The 15399-nt window shown below is 42.8% G+C and overlaps 1 protein-coding gene across 1 annotated transcript in view; it reads right to left on the bottom strand.

Annotated features, from left to right (window-relative positions):
* NFIA (nuclear factor I A) overlaps positions 1-15399 on the bottom strand; it is a 437679-nt gene that overhangs the window by 326909 nt on the left and 95371 nt on the right. The gene's annotated exons all lie outside the window — the stretch shown is intronic.

Here is a 15399-nt window from a genome sequence, read left to right as displayed (position 1 = left end):
AAAATCTGTCCCTGATTGATGAAATAGTATAATTGAAATAACAGACATTTGCATCTAATGTAAATGCAAGACAAATTTCCTAGTGAATTCACTTAAAAGGAGTTTTGGATACCTGTAAGTAATTACACTATCACATTCTCCAACTGATTTAATTCAGGCTAAGTAGCAACTACTGTATGTTCAAAAGATAATGAATTAAAGCAATGCTTTGGCATATCCCCTTTCTGAAATGTTAGCAGCCTCTCAAGTGGCTTGAAAAATAGGCTTCAGTAAAAGGACAGGAAAATATATGCAATTAAATTCAATCAATAAAGCTGTCCTTGACCAACATCCAAATTTTAAAAACAACTCCAACTGAATTATGAGAAACCCTTTTCTGATTTTCACTGGATGAGTTTCATTATGCATGCACCAAAATTGTGTCTCATTTTTAAAACAAGTTTGGAGAAACAAAAAGCAACTAACTTCCCCTTCTCTCCCACCACAACCCTCCCCCAAATCTAGATTTTTTTTCCACTTGCAAAAAACGTAGTGAGCGCTGGGGAACTGAAAAGACTGTTGCACTGGTGTGGAGGCATCTCACTCTTGGATATATATAAGTATAAATGAAATGGAAGTAATTTACTGTCTGTGAAAGGTGTCGCATCATGTAGAGGAAGGATGGTCCAATGGTTTGAGCACTATCTTAGGATTTGGGAGATGTGGGTTCAAGTTCCTGCTCCACTACTGTCTTCCTGTGTGACCTTGGCTAAGTCCTTTAGGCTTTCTGTGCCTCAATTCCCTTCTGTAAAATGGGGATAATAGCACTTCCCTACCTCACAAGGGTGTTGCGACAATAAATACATTACAAAGACTTTGAGGTCCTACAGTGATGGTACATAGAAATGCTTTGGTAGGCAGAAGTCCTCCAGAGAAAACATGTAACACTGCAGATTCTTCAAGCTTTGAGGGACTAACCTTAAAAATAACGGGGTATGCAAATCCTTGACTTCTTCGCTGAAAACACCAGGAAGGGGTTCCCAAATTTAGGGCTAGATTGTGGTGGCATAACCTGCCTTGCGGAGACCAGGGACGGACCTATGACTCTAAGAGTCACAGATTGTTCCTTGCTTTCATCTTACTTCAAGGGCCAGTGCACCAGTAGCAGAATATGTCCCCCTCTCTTCTGGCTCATCTACACGGGCTAGGTGAGCTGGGGGTGGACCAGGTTGCTCGTTCCCACCCTTGCCTGCCCACCTGTGCAGAAGGAAGAGTCTGTGTCCATGGAAGTGACTCTCCTCCACCCCTATGTTGTGACCTGTAGTTTGCCCATATGGGAGAATTGTGCCCTCTTACCCCTCTACACAGAAGCAGAGGTCAAGTGACAATCTTGTTCTTACTCCTTATCCAAAATTATTCAACAAATAATTTCTGTGACCAGAGCTTGGTCTGTTTTGACTAGACACAAGTCACATGTGGGGCCACAGGACTCTAGGTCAGGGTGTTGGTGATGTAGAAGCTACTGCTGTGGACCTAGACCACCAGAGGATTCCACTACCCAGAGAACTCCCTCTAAGGCCAGATAAGATGACTTTAAAACTACTTTGTACTGCCAGAGTGGCACAAACCAGCCTTAATGAACTAGACTCAACTCTCTGTGTGGACCTGATTCATATGATTATTTGTCTTGCTGTAGTGCCTAGGAGCCCTACTCATGGACCAGGACCCCATTGCGCTAGGCGCTGTACAAACACAGACATGATGACAGGCCCCTGCTCCTGGACGCTTACAATCTAAAGTACCTCTCCTATAGACCCCAATCCTGCAGTGAGAGCTGCACTGAAGTCAGGCTCCTTGCTGGTTTGGGGCAGTGGTGATGTGTGTGTGGGCATGTTGGGTCACATACTCTCCTCCCCTGAGTTGCTGCTTGGCTTGTACTGAGCATGCTCAGTAACGTATCCTGAAGCCGCTGTCTTCACTCTGTCCCCCCAGTATTGGCAGGTGTGGGTCATCTCTGGTGTGGGAGTTTGTCCACACAGATGCAGTTGCAGGATTGGGGCCTTAGGTCTTTTAAATTTTGTAAGGTGCTCAGAGCTGGAAATAGATTTTGCTGAAAGGCTGGTTTGAAACCAGCAAGGTTGTCATTAGGGGCTTGTTACAAAAATGATTAAACTCATTAATCTCACAGTAGAGCATCAAAACTCAATGGTTTCATGACAGAACTCTGAGTTTTATCTGAAGTTTCAATTTTTGGGGTTAAATTGAACCTGAAACTCAAAGTGAAGCTAGACTGCTCACAAAACTGTGTGATCTTGATACAGCTGTAGCAATTTCACTGAATTAGGCAAAGGCACTGAATTAGTTACTTGCCATGCGTTGCAGGACAGTTCTGGGAACCATCATCATTAGCATAACACGGGGAGTTCTGGGCAGAGATCTTGGGACGTATAAGGGCCTCAAATGTGAAAGAGAATCATGTTGCAAAATTTAAGCACAGAGTAAGACAAATGCAAATAAAGAATTAGATGTAGAACCTACTGGAGCCAAGGGGAAAACTTGCATTGACTCTAATGGGAATAGGATTGAATCCAAAATGTGAAGACTGAGCAAAAGTATCTGAATCAGATTGGATGAAATTTCCTGTGGGTCAGAAGGCTGACCTGCCTAGCAGGATTATTCCCCCCAGCCCTGCATATTTCTGAAAACCCAAGTAACTGCTTAGTGACAACAGAACCACCAGCTTGTACAACCTCGAGCTCTGCACATACAGAACACGAAGCCCAAGCTTCTTTTATTCCCTTAGCAACAAAAGTTGGCACCTGTGATTGTTTGTTTTCAACGACTGACACCATGAGTTTGAACTTACATCTGTTTTGCTGAGTTATGGTAAAACAATCTTAGTAACTGCAAAAATGCCGGCCAGATCATTTCCAGCTTGCACTGCTTCTTATTTCATTTCACATTCCACTCTGAAAATGAGAGAAACCGCGCACTGGAAGCACATGACAAGTCTGCTACAGGCTTGGGCTCGACAGCTTGACCTATTCCCCCCTATAAAACTTGCTTATATAAAAGTTTTCCTAATATCTTTCATAGTTCATCTGTGAAGGATTGTCCACCTGGTGCCTTATCACAGGCTCTGGAATGAGGCCAGGAGATGGCAACAGTATGAACTGCTACAGGGGATAACAAGGACTCTGTTATGACTAGGAACGTTTGCAGTACTATAAATAACTCTATCAATATTGTGATAATGGCACTTTAAAGAGGTCTATTTTACAAGTGTTGAATGTAAGAGAGACGGCAGCTGTGCTCATTAATTCTGAAGTATGCTCCTCTCCATGTACAATTTGCAGGTGTAACAATAGGAGTGTTGACTCAATGGAGGTCTAGATAATGTTTAGATTAAAAAAAAAAAAGGTCACAGTAGCATGATTACTTCCTAACAGGTCTTTATTATGTTTGGCAGAAGGAAAGCAAATGAGAGTTTAATTGAAAACAACATAAAGTAAAATAGAACTTTGTTACAGAATTAAGCTCTTCATAAATAGCTTCCCCTCCCCCAAAGGGCAAGTACCATAATTGACAGCAGTAGATCTTTTGATAATTAATTGCAGTAAATTATCACTTGGCACAAAAAAGGCATAATTCTAATCAATTTGCAGCCTTTCCAGCCTAACACTGAATTGAAAATGGCACTGCTGTATTTTTTTTCAAGCTAATATGAACTGAAGTACAAACTATAATGTGCGGCTTTCATATATTTTCTATGTTCATAGTCAAACTCAGATCGTTGTGTTACTTCTGTGGGATGCCTGTGCCATACAGATGACCCATTTGAGCAAAAGATTCCTATTTAGCTTGAATTAAGCTTCAGGAGAAGATAGTAGTGATAGTATAAATACTTGCAGAGATCCATGCAAAACAGCTTTTGTCAGAGCGGTTCTAGAATAGTAATGCCATGATTCAGAGATATGATTAGAGAAGAGGAGTGGGAATCTGGACTCCTGGATTCTAATTCCTGGCTTTTCCATTGACTAAGCTTGAAGTGTATTTTTATTCACTGTTTAATCCAGGCCAGGATTTAGGGAGAGCCTATGTCAGGGGTGGGCAATAATTTTCGCAGGGGGGCCACTCCACGAATTTTGGTAAGTCGTCATGGGCCGCACATTTCTACTATATTAACGGCGGAGGTGCGGGGTCTGGGAAGGAGTTTGGTGCAGGAGAGGGCTCCAGGCTGGGGCAGGGGATTGGGGTGCAGGGTCTGGGAAGGAGTTTGGGTGCAGGAGGGGATTCTGACCTGGGGCAGGAGGGGGTGCAAGGTGCAGGCTCTGGCCAGGAGGCGCTTACCACAGAGGCACACAGAGACATGCTTGCAGCAGCCAGCTGCTTCCGGGAGTGGCGTGGGGCCATGGCAGGCAGGCAGCCTGTCTAAGTGCCCCGCTGTGCTGTGGGATTTTTAGCGGCCCAGACTCGGAGATCGCGAGGGGGCAGAGGAGGCCGGACAGAAATCTTAGTCATGGTGGGCTGGACAGAAATGTTATACGAACCGGATCCAGCCCGTGAGCCATATTTTGCCCACCCCTGGCCTATTTGGTGATACTGGATAGGCCAGTCTGTGCTTAGTTACAGCTAGGGAGATTTAGGTCCTTCTGGGTATATCTACACTGCAATGTAAACCCCTGGTTTGAACTCAGGTTTAAAACCCCTCTTCCATCTACACACAAATTGTGTTAACCTGGGGATGGGCAGACTGAGCCTTAGTCTAGCCAGGACCCAGGGTTCAAACCCTATTGGTTTGCACTGTAGATGCAGCCCCACTGGACTCATGCTCTGGGAGACTGCCAAAAGTCAATCACAACACTACGGGCCAACTTTCTTTGTCCTCTGGACGGTTAAGTTTGGTGGATAATCAAGTTTTCCCACACCGCACCACAAACAGAGCTAGAGTGGCCACACTTCAAGGGGGCACTAGGAAGTCTGGGATTTGGTTGGTTGTACTCAGGTCTGCGTACTGCAGTGTGGTTGCTGGAGACCCACGTTAGCTAATTTTTTACTTAGAGTTGACAATAAGTGTAGACGCTCAAGTCTTAGGTTCTCAAACCCAGGGCCCACTGACTGGAGTTCCACTAACCCTGGGCTTACATTGCACCATAGACATACCCGCAGCCACAGTAAAGCACCTTATTGACTTATTACAAATGCGTCCTGTTCTCTCTCTACCACCGGGGATACTACAAAGCCCTCCCTCCACTCCCCCACAGCAATTGCAGATAAAAGCTACATGACAAGTTTCTAAGGCTCTTCATGGAGGCAGAACATCTGAACTCCACGGCATAGCCAGCGAGTCAGCGAACAGCATGGACATGCTGAGCCACATCATTTGGTGGGGCTGCAGCAGCCCACATAACTTATTCTGTCCGGCTGTATGGGTAAGGATGCCCTCCACCCCTATCAAACAGCATACATAGATTCCATCGCAAAGCCCTCTTACCAGTGCTTTGTTCATGATATCGAGATTGAGGCCCTACTGTGTGACCTTGCTGAAGTTGCTTAAGCACACTGGGCCTTAGTTTTTCCTTCTGTTCATGGGAGATATTTACCTACTGCACATCTGTGCTGCGAGAATAAACTGACATTTGAAAAGTGCTTTGAGATCCTTGAATATGAGTTACTAAATAAGTGTTATTATGCATTACATCAGACCAGCTGTCAATGAGGAGACGTCTGTACTGAAATTGAGCTGAACAATTCTTCAGATCTGTGACCCCAGTTACATCCGTTTCTTCCTCCTTTGCTGATTATTGTTAGTCTTGATAATAATGAACTCAAAGACGATATTATCAGCCTAACCTACACCATGATTTAATCTTGATTGCAACAGATCAAGGTTTGATTTAATTGCTCCACGAGTAATTAGAAATAGAAACAAGGCATAAACCCCCCCTATTTCCACTCTAAATCAAGAAACTGTTTACATTCAATTGGTGCTCATGTTAGAACAAATCATTAAGCTATAAAAGATTACATCTGGGCTAGAATTAAAGTCAAGCCGATTCATTAACCCAAATGGTGGCCTAGAGATTACTGACACGGTATTGCTGCTCTGGTGATCAAAGGATCAAGGGATACATGACCAGATGACCCTAATTGAAACAATCTCCACTGAATGTTGTAAATGGATGAACTTGAAAGAACTAAGAAGATATTCAGTAACTTCTGTCAACACAGAAAATAAATTGGTTCTAGTAGCTTTACTGTATAAATACCATAATGCAAAGGGGTGGGGGGAGGGGAAGGATAATGGCTTTAAGAAGAACACAGAACAAGAATTTTATTTTTTTTATTAAATCACACAAGATTCTTATCCAAACTGTTCATAGCTGTCTGTTATAGTTGTTGAAATGTGGAATTTACAGCCGAAAACTTCATCATTATTGCCCCGCCAATGACCTCATCTCACCTGACCTATAGGGAGTATCTTCTCTTGGGGTTATTCAATAAATCTGTCCACATGCAAGGCCTGTCCCTAGAAAAACTTGCCAGTTGGGTTGAATTAGGTATGATAGTTTTATTACATGAGCTACTGTTCACCAGGGATTGAGCAGAAATCACCAAACGTATTTCACTCAAGACTTCAAGATGAACTTGAACCTTGTTCCCAGCGGTGAAAGGCCAGATTTTTAATTCACTACACCTTCCAGGTTATTGGCCTTAAATGATGCATAAAGGAGAGATGCAGATGCCTAGTTCAGATACTATTAAGCTCCATGAGTTTTGTTTGTGTTTCAAATTTTAACAAAGACCAATAGGCTTAAGAATTAGAAGAGAACTGAGGCATGACTTCTTTTGAAAGGCTGGTATAGACATTAGTATAATTCTGTATATCCCTTTGTGGAAAATTAGGAGTAACTGAACACAAGAACTTTCTGAAGACAGGGACTATAATTCTTGTTATGAAAGGGGAGGAATTGGATACAAATAACTAGTGATGGACAAACTTCAAAAGGATCCGGGCTTGTGCTTGGTTCAGATAAGCATCCATAAGCTTTGATGCATCTCCAAAGCTTATCTGGACCTCCTGGGTCTGTAAATATTGGGATGGAAATCTTGCAAGAACAGGCTGTCTCAAGAGATTATTCCTTCTAGTATTTTGGGCAAGTGTTTTCCAGTCATGCTGTAAATACAATGAAAATTAATAATGATAATAAATAATAGTTAGCACTTAAATGGTTACCGTTTGTAGACATGAAGCTCTAAGAAACGAAGAATTGCCCCTCTTGGAATTTTTGCATTTGCATCTCCAGGTCCAGCCAGCGCCAAAAGGGCAACTGAAAATAACTGGGGAGAAAAAGTAACCTACACTTTTTGGAACCTCTAATAATGGTATGGTCAGTTTGACTTGGGGCAGCTTGAATTTTATCAGAACTGGTGCAATCGTTTCTAAAAGTAATATACGGTAAAAAATACTGTACAGGTTGAAGGTAAACAAGAACAAGTTCCACATAAGAATAATGTTTTCTTACAGAATGTGTGTGTGTGTGTTGGGGGGGAAGGGGGGGATGAGCTTCACCTCTGTGCTAATAGCAATGGAATTATAGCAATACGAGATTGGAATAACAGAGGTGAATATGGGCCAGAATTTATATTGATTTACATTTTTTTCCAAACCAAACACACATTTGGGAAGATTAATTTTTATTTTGCAAAAGCAACTTGTAGTTCTTCAAAGATACCAAGTAGATAAGGGCAGTGCAGTGGATTGTATCTGCTAAAACCATTTGATATGGTTCTATAGTGGAGATTGTTGGCTTATTATAAACTGTAGTGGTACACAGAAAAACAGCTTGAATGATAGAGACCTGGTTTGTGGGATTGGCAATGAGGTACAGAATCTCTCTTCTAGGACATAGGATGCTGTTCAGTGGCCTTTGTGAGATGAACTAGTGGACTCAGTCCAGCTTCCATTTGGAAATGTGACCCAGACACAAAATTGAGATCCAAGTCCAGATCTGATCTTCCTTAAAGTTTGCAGTCATCTCTATTTATCATAGACAAACAGCCACAACACACTCCACACCGTATCAACTGGCCTCCTCAAATAGCAGAGAAACCACGGCTCGAATAGGCTTGAAATCTACACGAACCTCTTGTCTCTCCATGTCAGTACTGGGGCACATTGCCAGGTCAGCGTTGGGCAACTTGCACGTTGCTGTCACTTCCACATGGGGCAAAAGAGCACAAGGAGTCTTCGCCAACTTTTGCCTCTCTGAGGAAAAGGCAAGAGCAAGCACAGTGTGTGCACTCAGGGGAGCCGAATTACTATACCTGGGGAGGAAGGTGCGTGCGGGGGGAGGGGGCAGTGGAGAAAACAGGGCAATGGCACAGTGGCTGATGACCTGGTCCAGCTCTCAATGAAGTCAGAGGGAATGTTCCAATTGACGTCAATGGGAGTTGGCTTGGACTCATGTGGAGCTGGCTATGCGCAGAGAGGGGAGCAGGCTGTGCTATCCTAAGGAATGTTGCAAATTGTTTGCTCTCTGGGCATCCCAGAAGCTGAGGAAGGGGCTCTGCCCGCAACATGCACAATCTTAACCCTTCCTAGTAAGAAACACCTAGACTGACATACTAAGAAATAAAATCAGCAATCTTGCTGTGCTCGCATGGAACGTCAAGTATATGAACACATACAAACGCAGCCAACACATGAACCAAAAATCCCTAGTCATATTCAGGAAGCAACAAATCAGGTCTCACTCCATTTAAATCATCATTGGCCATGTCCTCCTTTCTCTTTTTAGCTGCTCAGTAAGACACGTTTTGGCATCTTTGTATTCAGAGAGGATATTCATTTTTTTGGTATATTCGATAGTGCACATGAAAAAGAACTGACACATTAATAACCAGGGAAGTAAATTTGGATAAAAAAATCAGGTTGCTTTTTTCCATCTTGCTTGTTCCTCCTTAGCCAGGTCACAAAAAGTATGTATATTAATTTCCAGAGATTCAGAGCACTGTCCTGTTTCCAAACTGTCTGTGTAACTCTTTCCTTACCAATAACAGATGTAAAGATTGTGATTAAAATTCTATATATAGCAGCGGAATTAAGCACAGACATTAACAACACTGTAAACACTTAGTGTTTTATACAAATCTACCATATTTATTCATACTTTGCACTTCTCTAAGCATTTTGGCAGTATTCTACAGACTAGGACAAACAGGTATTTGAGCATCCAGTCAGGGGCTCAGGTAAAGCTGGGTGTTCAGGGATTTTTCGGAGCTGGCACTTGGCTGAACCCAAGTTGTCAGAATGGCCAGTGGTTTTTGTACTTCAAGGGTGCATGTTGGGAGTGAGCTTAGGGGACTGAAACCCACAGAACACAGAAACCCAAACTACAATTTCAGGCACTCCAGGGCTGGTCCAGGTGCTCAAAAGTTAGCTGTATCAGAGGCACTGCCAGGCCAGGAGGCATGAATTAAGGTGCTCGTAACAGCAAGCACTTGCTGGGTACGCTTCAGGTTTTGCATCATTAAAGTAGCCTGCACAAGGAGGAAGGCCCATCCCAATCCTCCTGCCCACATACATATGCACGCAAGAGGCAGAGTCAGGGAGAGAGAAAGAGAAAGACATACAAGGCAGATGAATGTGCAAAATGTGCTGAGGGTTTATAGAATGCGTAAGGGGGAGGGAGGGAGAGGAAAGAGTCTGAGTCAGAAATAGAGAGAGTGGCTAGGAAAGGTGGGGAGGGGGCAGCAGAAAGGATTGGGGAGAGGCTGTTGGGAAGGGCAGCAATGGGGAATGGTTAGAATATAACTCCTGGACATATTAGGTCTGTTATCATGAGGCTGATCAAGAAGAGATGGTGCCAGGCAAGGGAGGCTGAGGCTTGGAAGAGGAGTAAGCTCCGTGGACCGTAGGTGGTGATGGGATTCCCAGCTGTGATGTGTACTCATAGTGATTCCTACTAGAGTCTTCTCTGAGAGAGCGTGGATGCAAGTCGCAAGAAACTCGGTTTTCAGTCAGCCAATCATTGGCAACCATTTCTCTAACCCAGGGGTCGGCAACCTTTCAGAAGTGGGGTGCCGAGTCTTCATTTATTCACTCCAATGTAAGGTTTCGCGTGCCAGTCATACATTTTAACATTTTTAGGTGGTCTCTTTCTATAAGTTTATAATATATAACTAAACTATTATTGTATGTGTAAATAAGCTTTTAAAAATGTTTAAGAAGCTTCATTTAAAAATAAATTAAAATGCAGAGCCCCCCGGACTGGTGGCCAGGACCCGGGCAGCGTGAGTGCCACTGAAAATCAGCTTGTGTGCCGCCTTTGGCACACGTGCCATAGGTTGCCTACCCCTGCTCTAACCTAACCAATGTAATCCATTTGTTATCTCAGGGTTAGGCTACTGCAATGTGCTGTGCCTTGAGCTAAACTTTGAAAGGCAGCCAGAAACTTCAGCCAGCATGCAATGCATCCAACCCACCTACTTGGTAGGGCAGGCAATCTATAGCACATTATACCTTTGGTCCATACTCTATTCCAATTTTGTGGGTGTCAAGGCTTCATAGCTGTCCATATGCTGCACCCCCTGACCACTGAAAACCTCATGCCTGCAACAGGAGGAAAACCCAGATCCTGCTGCGCCAAAAGCAAAGGCCTCTATCAGCTGAGATTACCTTTTGGCCACATAAGACCTATGACACAACTGAGGAGGTTCGACTACATCCAGGAGAGAACAGCGGCATGCATGTGAACTAGCCAGCTCATTGAAATATCTTTCTAGCAAAATGCGGTCCTCTTTCTAAAAAGCAATTCATCTAAGGAACATTGAGAATCATTCCTAAAGAAAATGTTTGTTCATATAAGTCAGTCGGTCATTATATGCCTTTTAGATTTACACGTAATACGCTACACACTTCATGGTGTCATGTGCATCCGAGAAATGAGGTGTTAGCTAAAAATGGTATTACTTTACGACCTTTCATTAGATTTAGATGGAGAGCAGGAGCATGTTCTTGTGGCTAAGGAAGAAAAAATGAGAGTCACAATATCTGTATTCTGTTCCTGCCTCTGTCACAGACTCACTATATGACCTTGAGCAAGTCACTTAGTCTCTCTGTATTGATTTCTCTAACTGTAAAATGGGGATGATAATACTCACTTTACCTTACAAGGGTATTTAAAGGGTATTTTGAGGATTAACTGTTGTCTGTGAAACCCTTTGGGATCCTGGGATGGATGATATTGTGTCAATGTAAAATGACATCTTAAAATGAATTTAAGATTTGCAGTTACATAGATTGTATACCAGACAGAGTAGCATCTATTGCCCAGAGTATTTTACAGTGCTGAATGGAAATAGGCAACTTTAAAGTTATTTGCAAAAATTAACAGCATAATCTGAGTCTCTGGGGTCAGCTGTTCCTACACGCCTGACCCTGTATGTCCTAGCGCAGCTATGATGCAGAGACCCTAATAAGTATGCAATCCTGTTTAAGTCTAAACTGAGCTTCCACTATCTATTCCACTGCCCCTAGGAACATTCTCTTTATTCCTGAAATTGCAGCTGTCCCAGGAGAAAAATGGAGCCTGTTTTGCCTGCACAGCTTGAGTCAGACACACAAGGTTGATGCAGGAACAGGCATTCAACTCAGAAAAGGAGTTGGGTTTTACACGGGTTGTGTTCAAGTACTCTGGTCAATTGCCTGTCTCTTCCAGCAGATGATGCTAAAGTGTGATTGTTTTGAGCAGCCTTAAGGAAAGAATGAGATCTATGGGGAAATCTAATTAAATAACTCACTAGATTGTTTTCCTCCCAGTGAAGTAAGACAGAGAGATGTAATAAATACACTGAAAAAAAATTGAGGCCCAATCCTGCTTCTGTTGAAGTCAACAGCAGTTTTGGCACTGACTTTAAAACTAGCAGGGTCAGTCCCTTCGACTATTTCAAGAAACACACATTGTTTCAAACAAGCTGGTGTGCTTACCTCAATGTACTTGAGTGTTGTCACAACAGTTAGCTCAGAAATGCATTCTCAGCTTCGGAATAGCTTGCCATGCTATTCTCCTGAATTTACTGTCGTCTGACAAACTCTGCCTAAATCAGAATGACTTGTTGACATTTTATTAAGTCCGACCCTCAGTGCTACAACTCCATAGCTTTGCTGACATTTAATAACTGACAGGTCACTAGCACACTATTGGTGTGACTAGATCTCAGAGCACAAATCACTTCGAACGATATATTCCACACCAATTGCATTTACTGTCTAGATACTTTTTAAATGTACATGGCACCTAATAGTAGCAACAAAAGAAAGCATTTTGTTGAGAGATGTTCCCAGCATTTGGCGGAATATTCACATTTAGCTAAAGATTTGGGTCAATAATTGAAATGTGTTCTGAGCTGTGAAGTCTGCACCCCGAATTGAACTTCCCCAGAGGTTGGGAGAGTGGGGTAGAGTTTGGAGTCTGCTTAATTGTATCAGTGTGTTTTTGTAGGCTTATAACACAGCCATTAAAAGATTCCCTGTGAAATGAAGTTTTCAGTTCAAGGTCTCAGGCTGGGCGAACATGTTTATTATCATTATAAATACTAAATAATCTCAGTATATTTTTAGTGAGAAAAATACATGAGTGTTCTTCAAGTTTTGATTTTTTTTCCTCTTTAGCTAAAAAAGGGTTTGGGATCTTTTAAAAACAAACTAGTAGACCATTTATCCACAACATTTACTAGGCTTTGGGATCTATATTATATAAACATACAAATGCACACTTTTTGATTTTAAACATTGAAGTCCTTAGTCATTGAAAACTATTGCATATGTGGGTACATACACATCCTAGGGCTATGTCTACACTACAGAGGTACAGCTACAGTGCTGCAGCTGTGTCACTGTAGCACCACAGTGTAGACGTGCTACAGCAATGGAAGGGGTTTTTCCCATCATGGTGGTTAATCCACCCCTCCCAGAGGTGGTAGCTAGGTTGGCAGACGAATTCTACACCAGGCCTTAGGTCAGCTTACCTCAGGGGTGTGAATCATACCCCTGAGGAATGTAGCGAGGTCAACCTAAGTTTTAGGTGTAGACCAGGCCTAAGACACGCTAAGAATGGTCCCTGCCCCAAACTGCAAGGCAGAACAAAAGGTGGAATGGGAAACGAGGAACAGTGAAGTTAAGAGTTGCCAAGATCACACAGCAGATCTGTGACAGAACCAGAACTAGAAGCCAGATCTCCAAATTCCCAGTCCTGTGCCATGTCCACTGGATCACACTGCCTCTGTGTGAATACACAGGTCTGTTTTAACATATATTGGTGCTGTATGATATAGAAGTTCCATTTATAAGTGTCTCTACAGAGACATTACACACCATGTCATCAATCCAACAATAAAGTTTCCATGCTCCTGGCTGACATTCTCCACTATGTCAGAGATATGTGCAGTCTGGGACTCTTGGAGGATGCACTGAGGAGCACCACACCTCTTTGCTCTTCCAGGCACTTCAGAAACACCCTCAGTGCATATGTGGTGCATTAAAACCAAATTGCCTGGAAGCAACTTTTGGAAGCACTTTTACTCTTTCAAACTACAAAGTTTTTTTTTTTTTAAAGAGAGATACTGAAAATGCTACATTAAACCTACGCTGTTGTTCTTTTGACAACAACAAACAAAGCCAAAGAAATTCAGAGTCAAGATGACCACTCTGTTCTCTCTGCCTAAGAACTGCAAAGGTGGTCAAGTAAGTAGACGTTTTGCATCACATGCTCTACAAGGGTACTGACCTACTCAGTTAAGGGTGGAGTAACAGCCCAAACTCTGAACTTCACTCAATTTAAATCAGAAGCAGAACTTCATTTGAATGTTGTTTTTAGGAATTCATGTTCACAAAGGTCCAAATTCCGCCCTGAGTTACACCATATGCAGCTCCACTGAAGTCAAGGGATATATACAGGCTGCAAGTCATGACGGAATCTGGTTCTCCAAATACCATCCCTGTAGGCAGAGGGGTTCACTATTTTTTGAAGGGCATTCAAAAAAGGTGGGGCCCCTACACAACTTTGAAGGACATTCTTCCCAAACCTTGTCCATTTTTCTTTCACCCATCCAAAATGAGGCCCATTAGAAGAGGAAGCCAAAAACAACATACAGAACACATTTATTCCAATACATATGACCACTCATCCCTTTAAATCCATCCTCTTTCTTCCTTTTCTTTCCCGCAAATCCATCTATTCTCTTACTCTATCCCACTAAATCCTTCCATCCAAACCCTTGGTGGCTCTTCCCAGCACAGACTGAGCAGCAGTGGCTCAGCTCAGGTGGGCTCTTCTTCACAGTGCAACTTAAAGAGCTACCTCTTCCCTCTTGAAGTTTGTCCTGGGGTGGCTCATGTTCTGATGCAGAATCCTCCCTACCAGTGGTGGCCCATGTGTCTCCTTTGTGCTGCCTGACTGCCCAAGCAGAGCAGAAGTGGAATTTACACGCCGGCTGACAGGACTGATTAGAATTTAGCAACTAGTTTTTGCTTCACTGGAAGCTAGAGGACTCTGAATGAACAAGACCCATGTATGATGAACTGATATTCCATGGTGGCATGTCAGTCAATATTATCTCCCTGAAGTACAAAAGAGAGGGTTTTTTTGCATGGTGAACGTTTCTTTTGGTCTGTTTATTTTCACATAGTTCAATATAGCATATCCCAGAAAATTAGATCAAATATCCCAGTCACGTTCTGAACTATGTGGCTTGGGTCCATTTCTAAAAAAAACCATGAATGGCGAGAACGCCTTAAAAAACCACGGAAAGCTGAGAAAAACCTGTTTCAAAGAGCTTTGCTCTGACAAAAATGCACATCAGATCTGAGGGAGGGAATCCTACCCAATGTGCACTTCTGGGCTAGCCTGTGACTAGCTATTACTGGGTACAGAATGGAGCTGAGGAAATAACTGATTTTTCAGTTCACTGGCAGTTCTGGGGCGAGGGAGAATTTGGTTCAACCTGAAGTGAAAAATCGCAAAACATTTCAGCAAATTGAAAAAAAAACCAACACATTTTTTTTTCAGGTCAAGCAAAACCAGGCAATAGGGTATTCTGGGGTGGGTCTCCCTCAGTCTCACCTGTCCACTTTGTATAAAATACTGGAATAGTCAGTGGGGCAGTGAGTGAGTGAGAGTGACTCTATAGCCTAGTGGCTAGGGCATAGAGATGGCAGAACCAAGTTCAGGTCCCTGCTCCAATGGCTATTTTTTTATACACAGTGGAATAGCTTCAACAGGAGAGACTGAGAAATTGAACCAAGGTTCCCTACATTGTAGGTGACTGTCCTAACCACTGGATTAAAGAGTAAAGGAGATGGCTCTTCCTCCAGTTTGTTTTGTGAATGGTGCTTAATTTTCCTTGCGAATCAAGCCT

This window comes from Mauremys mutica, chromosome 8 (genome assembly GCF_020497125.1).
Source record: "Mauremys mutica isolate MM-2020 ecotype Southern chromosome 8, ASM2049712v1, whole genome shotgun sequence".
NCBI classification, from domain to species: Eukaryota; Metazoa; Chordata; order Testudines; family Geoemydidae; genus Mauremys; species Mauremys mutica.
This window is presented reverse-complemented; position numbering and strand designations above follow the sequence as displayed.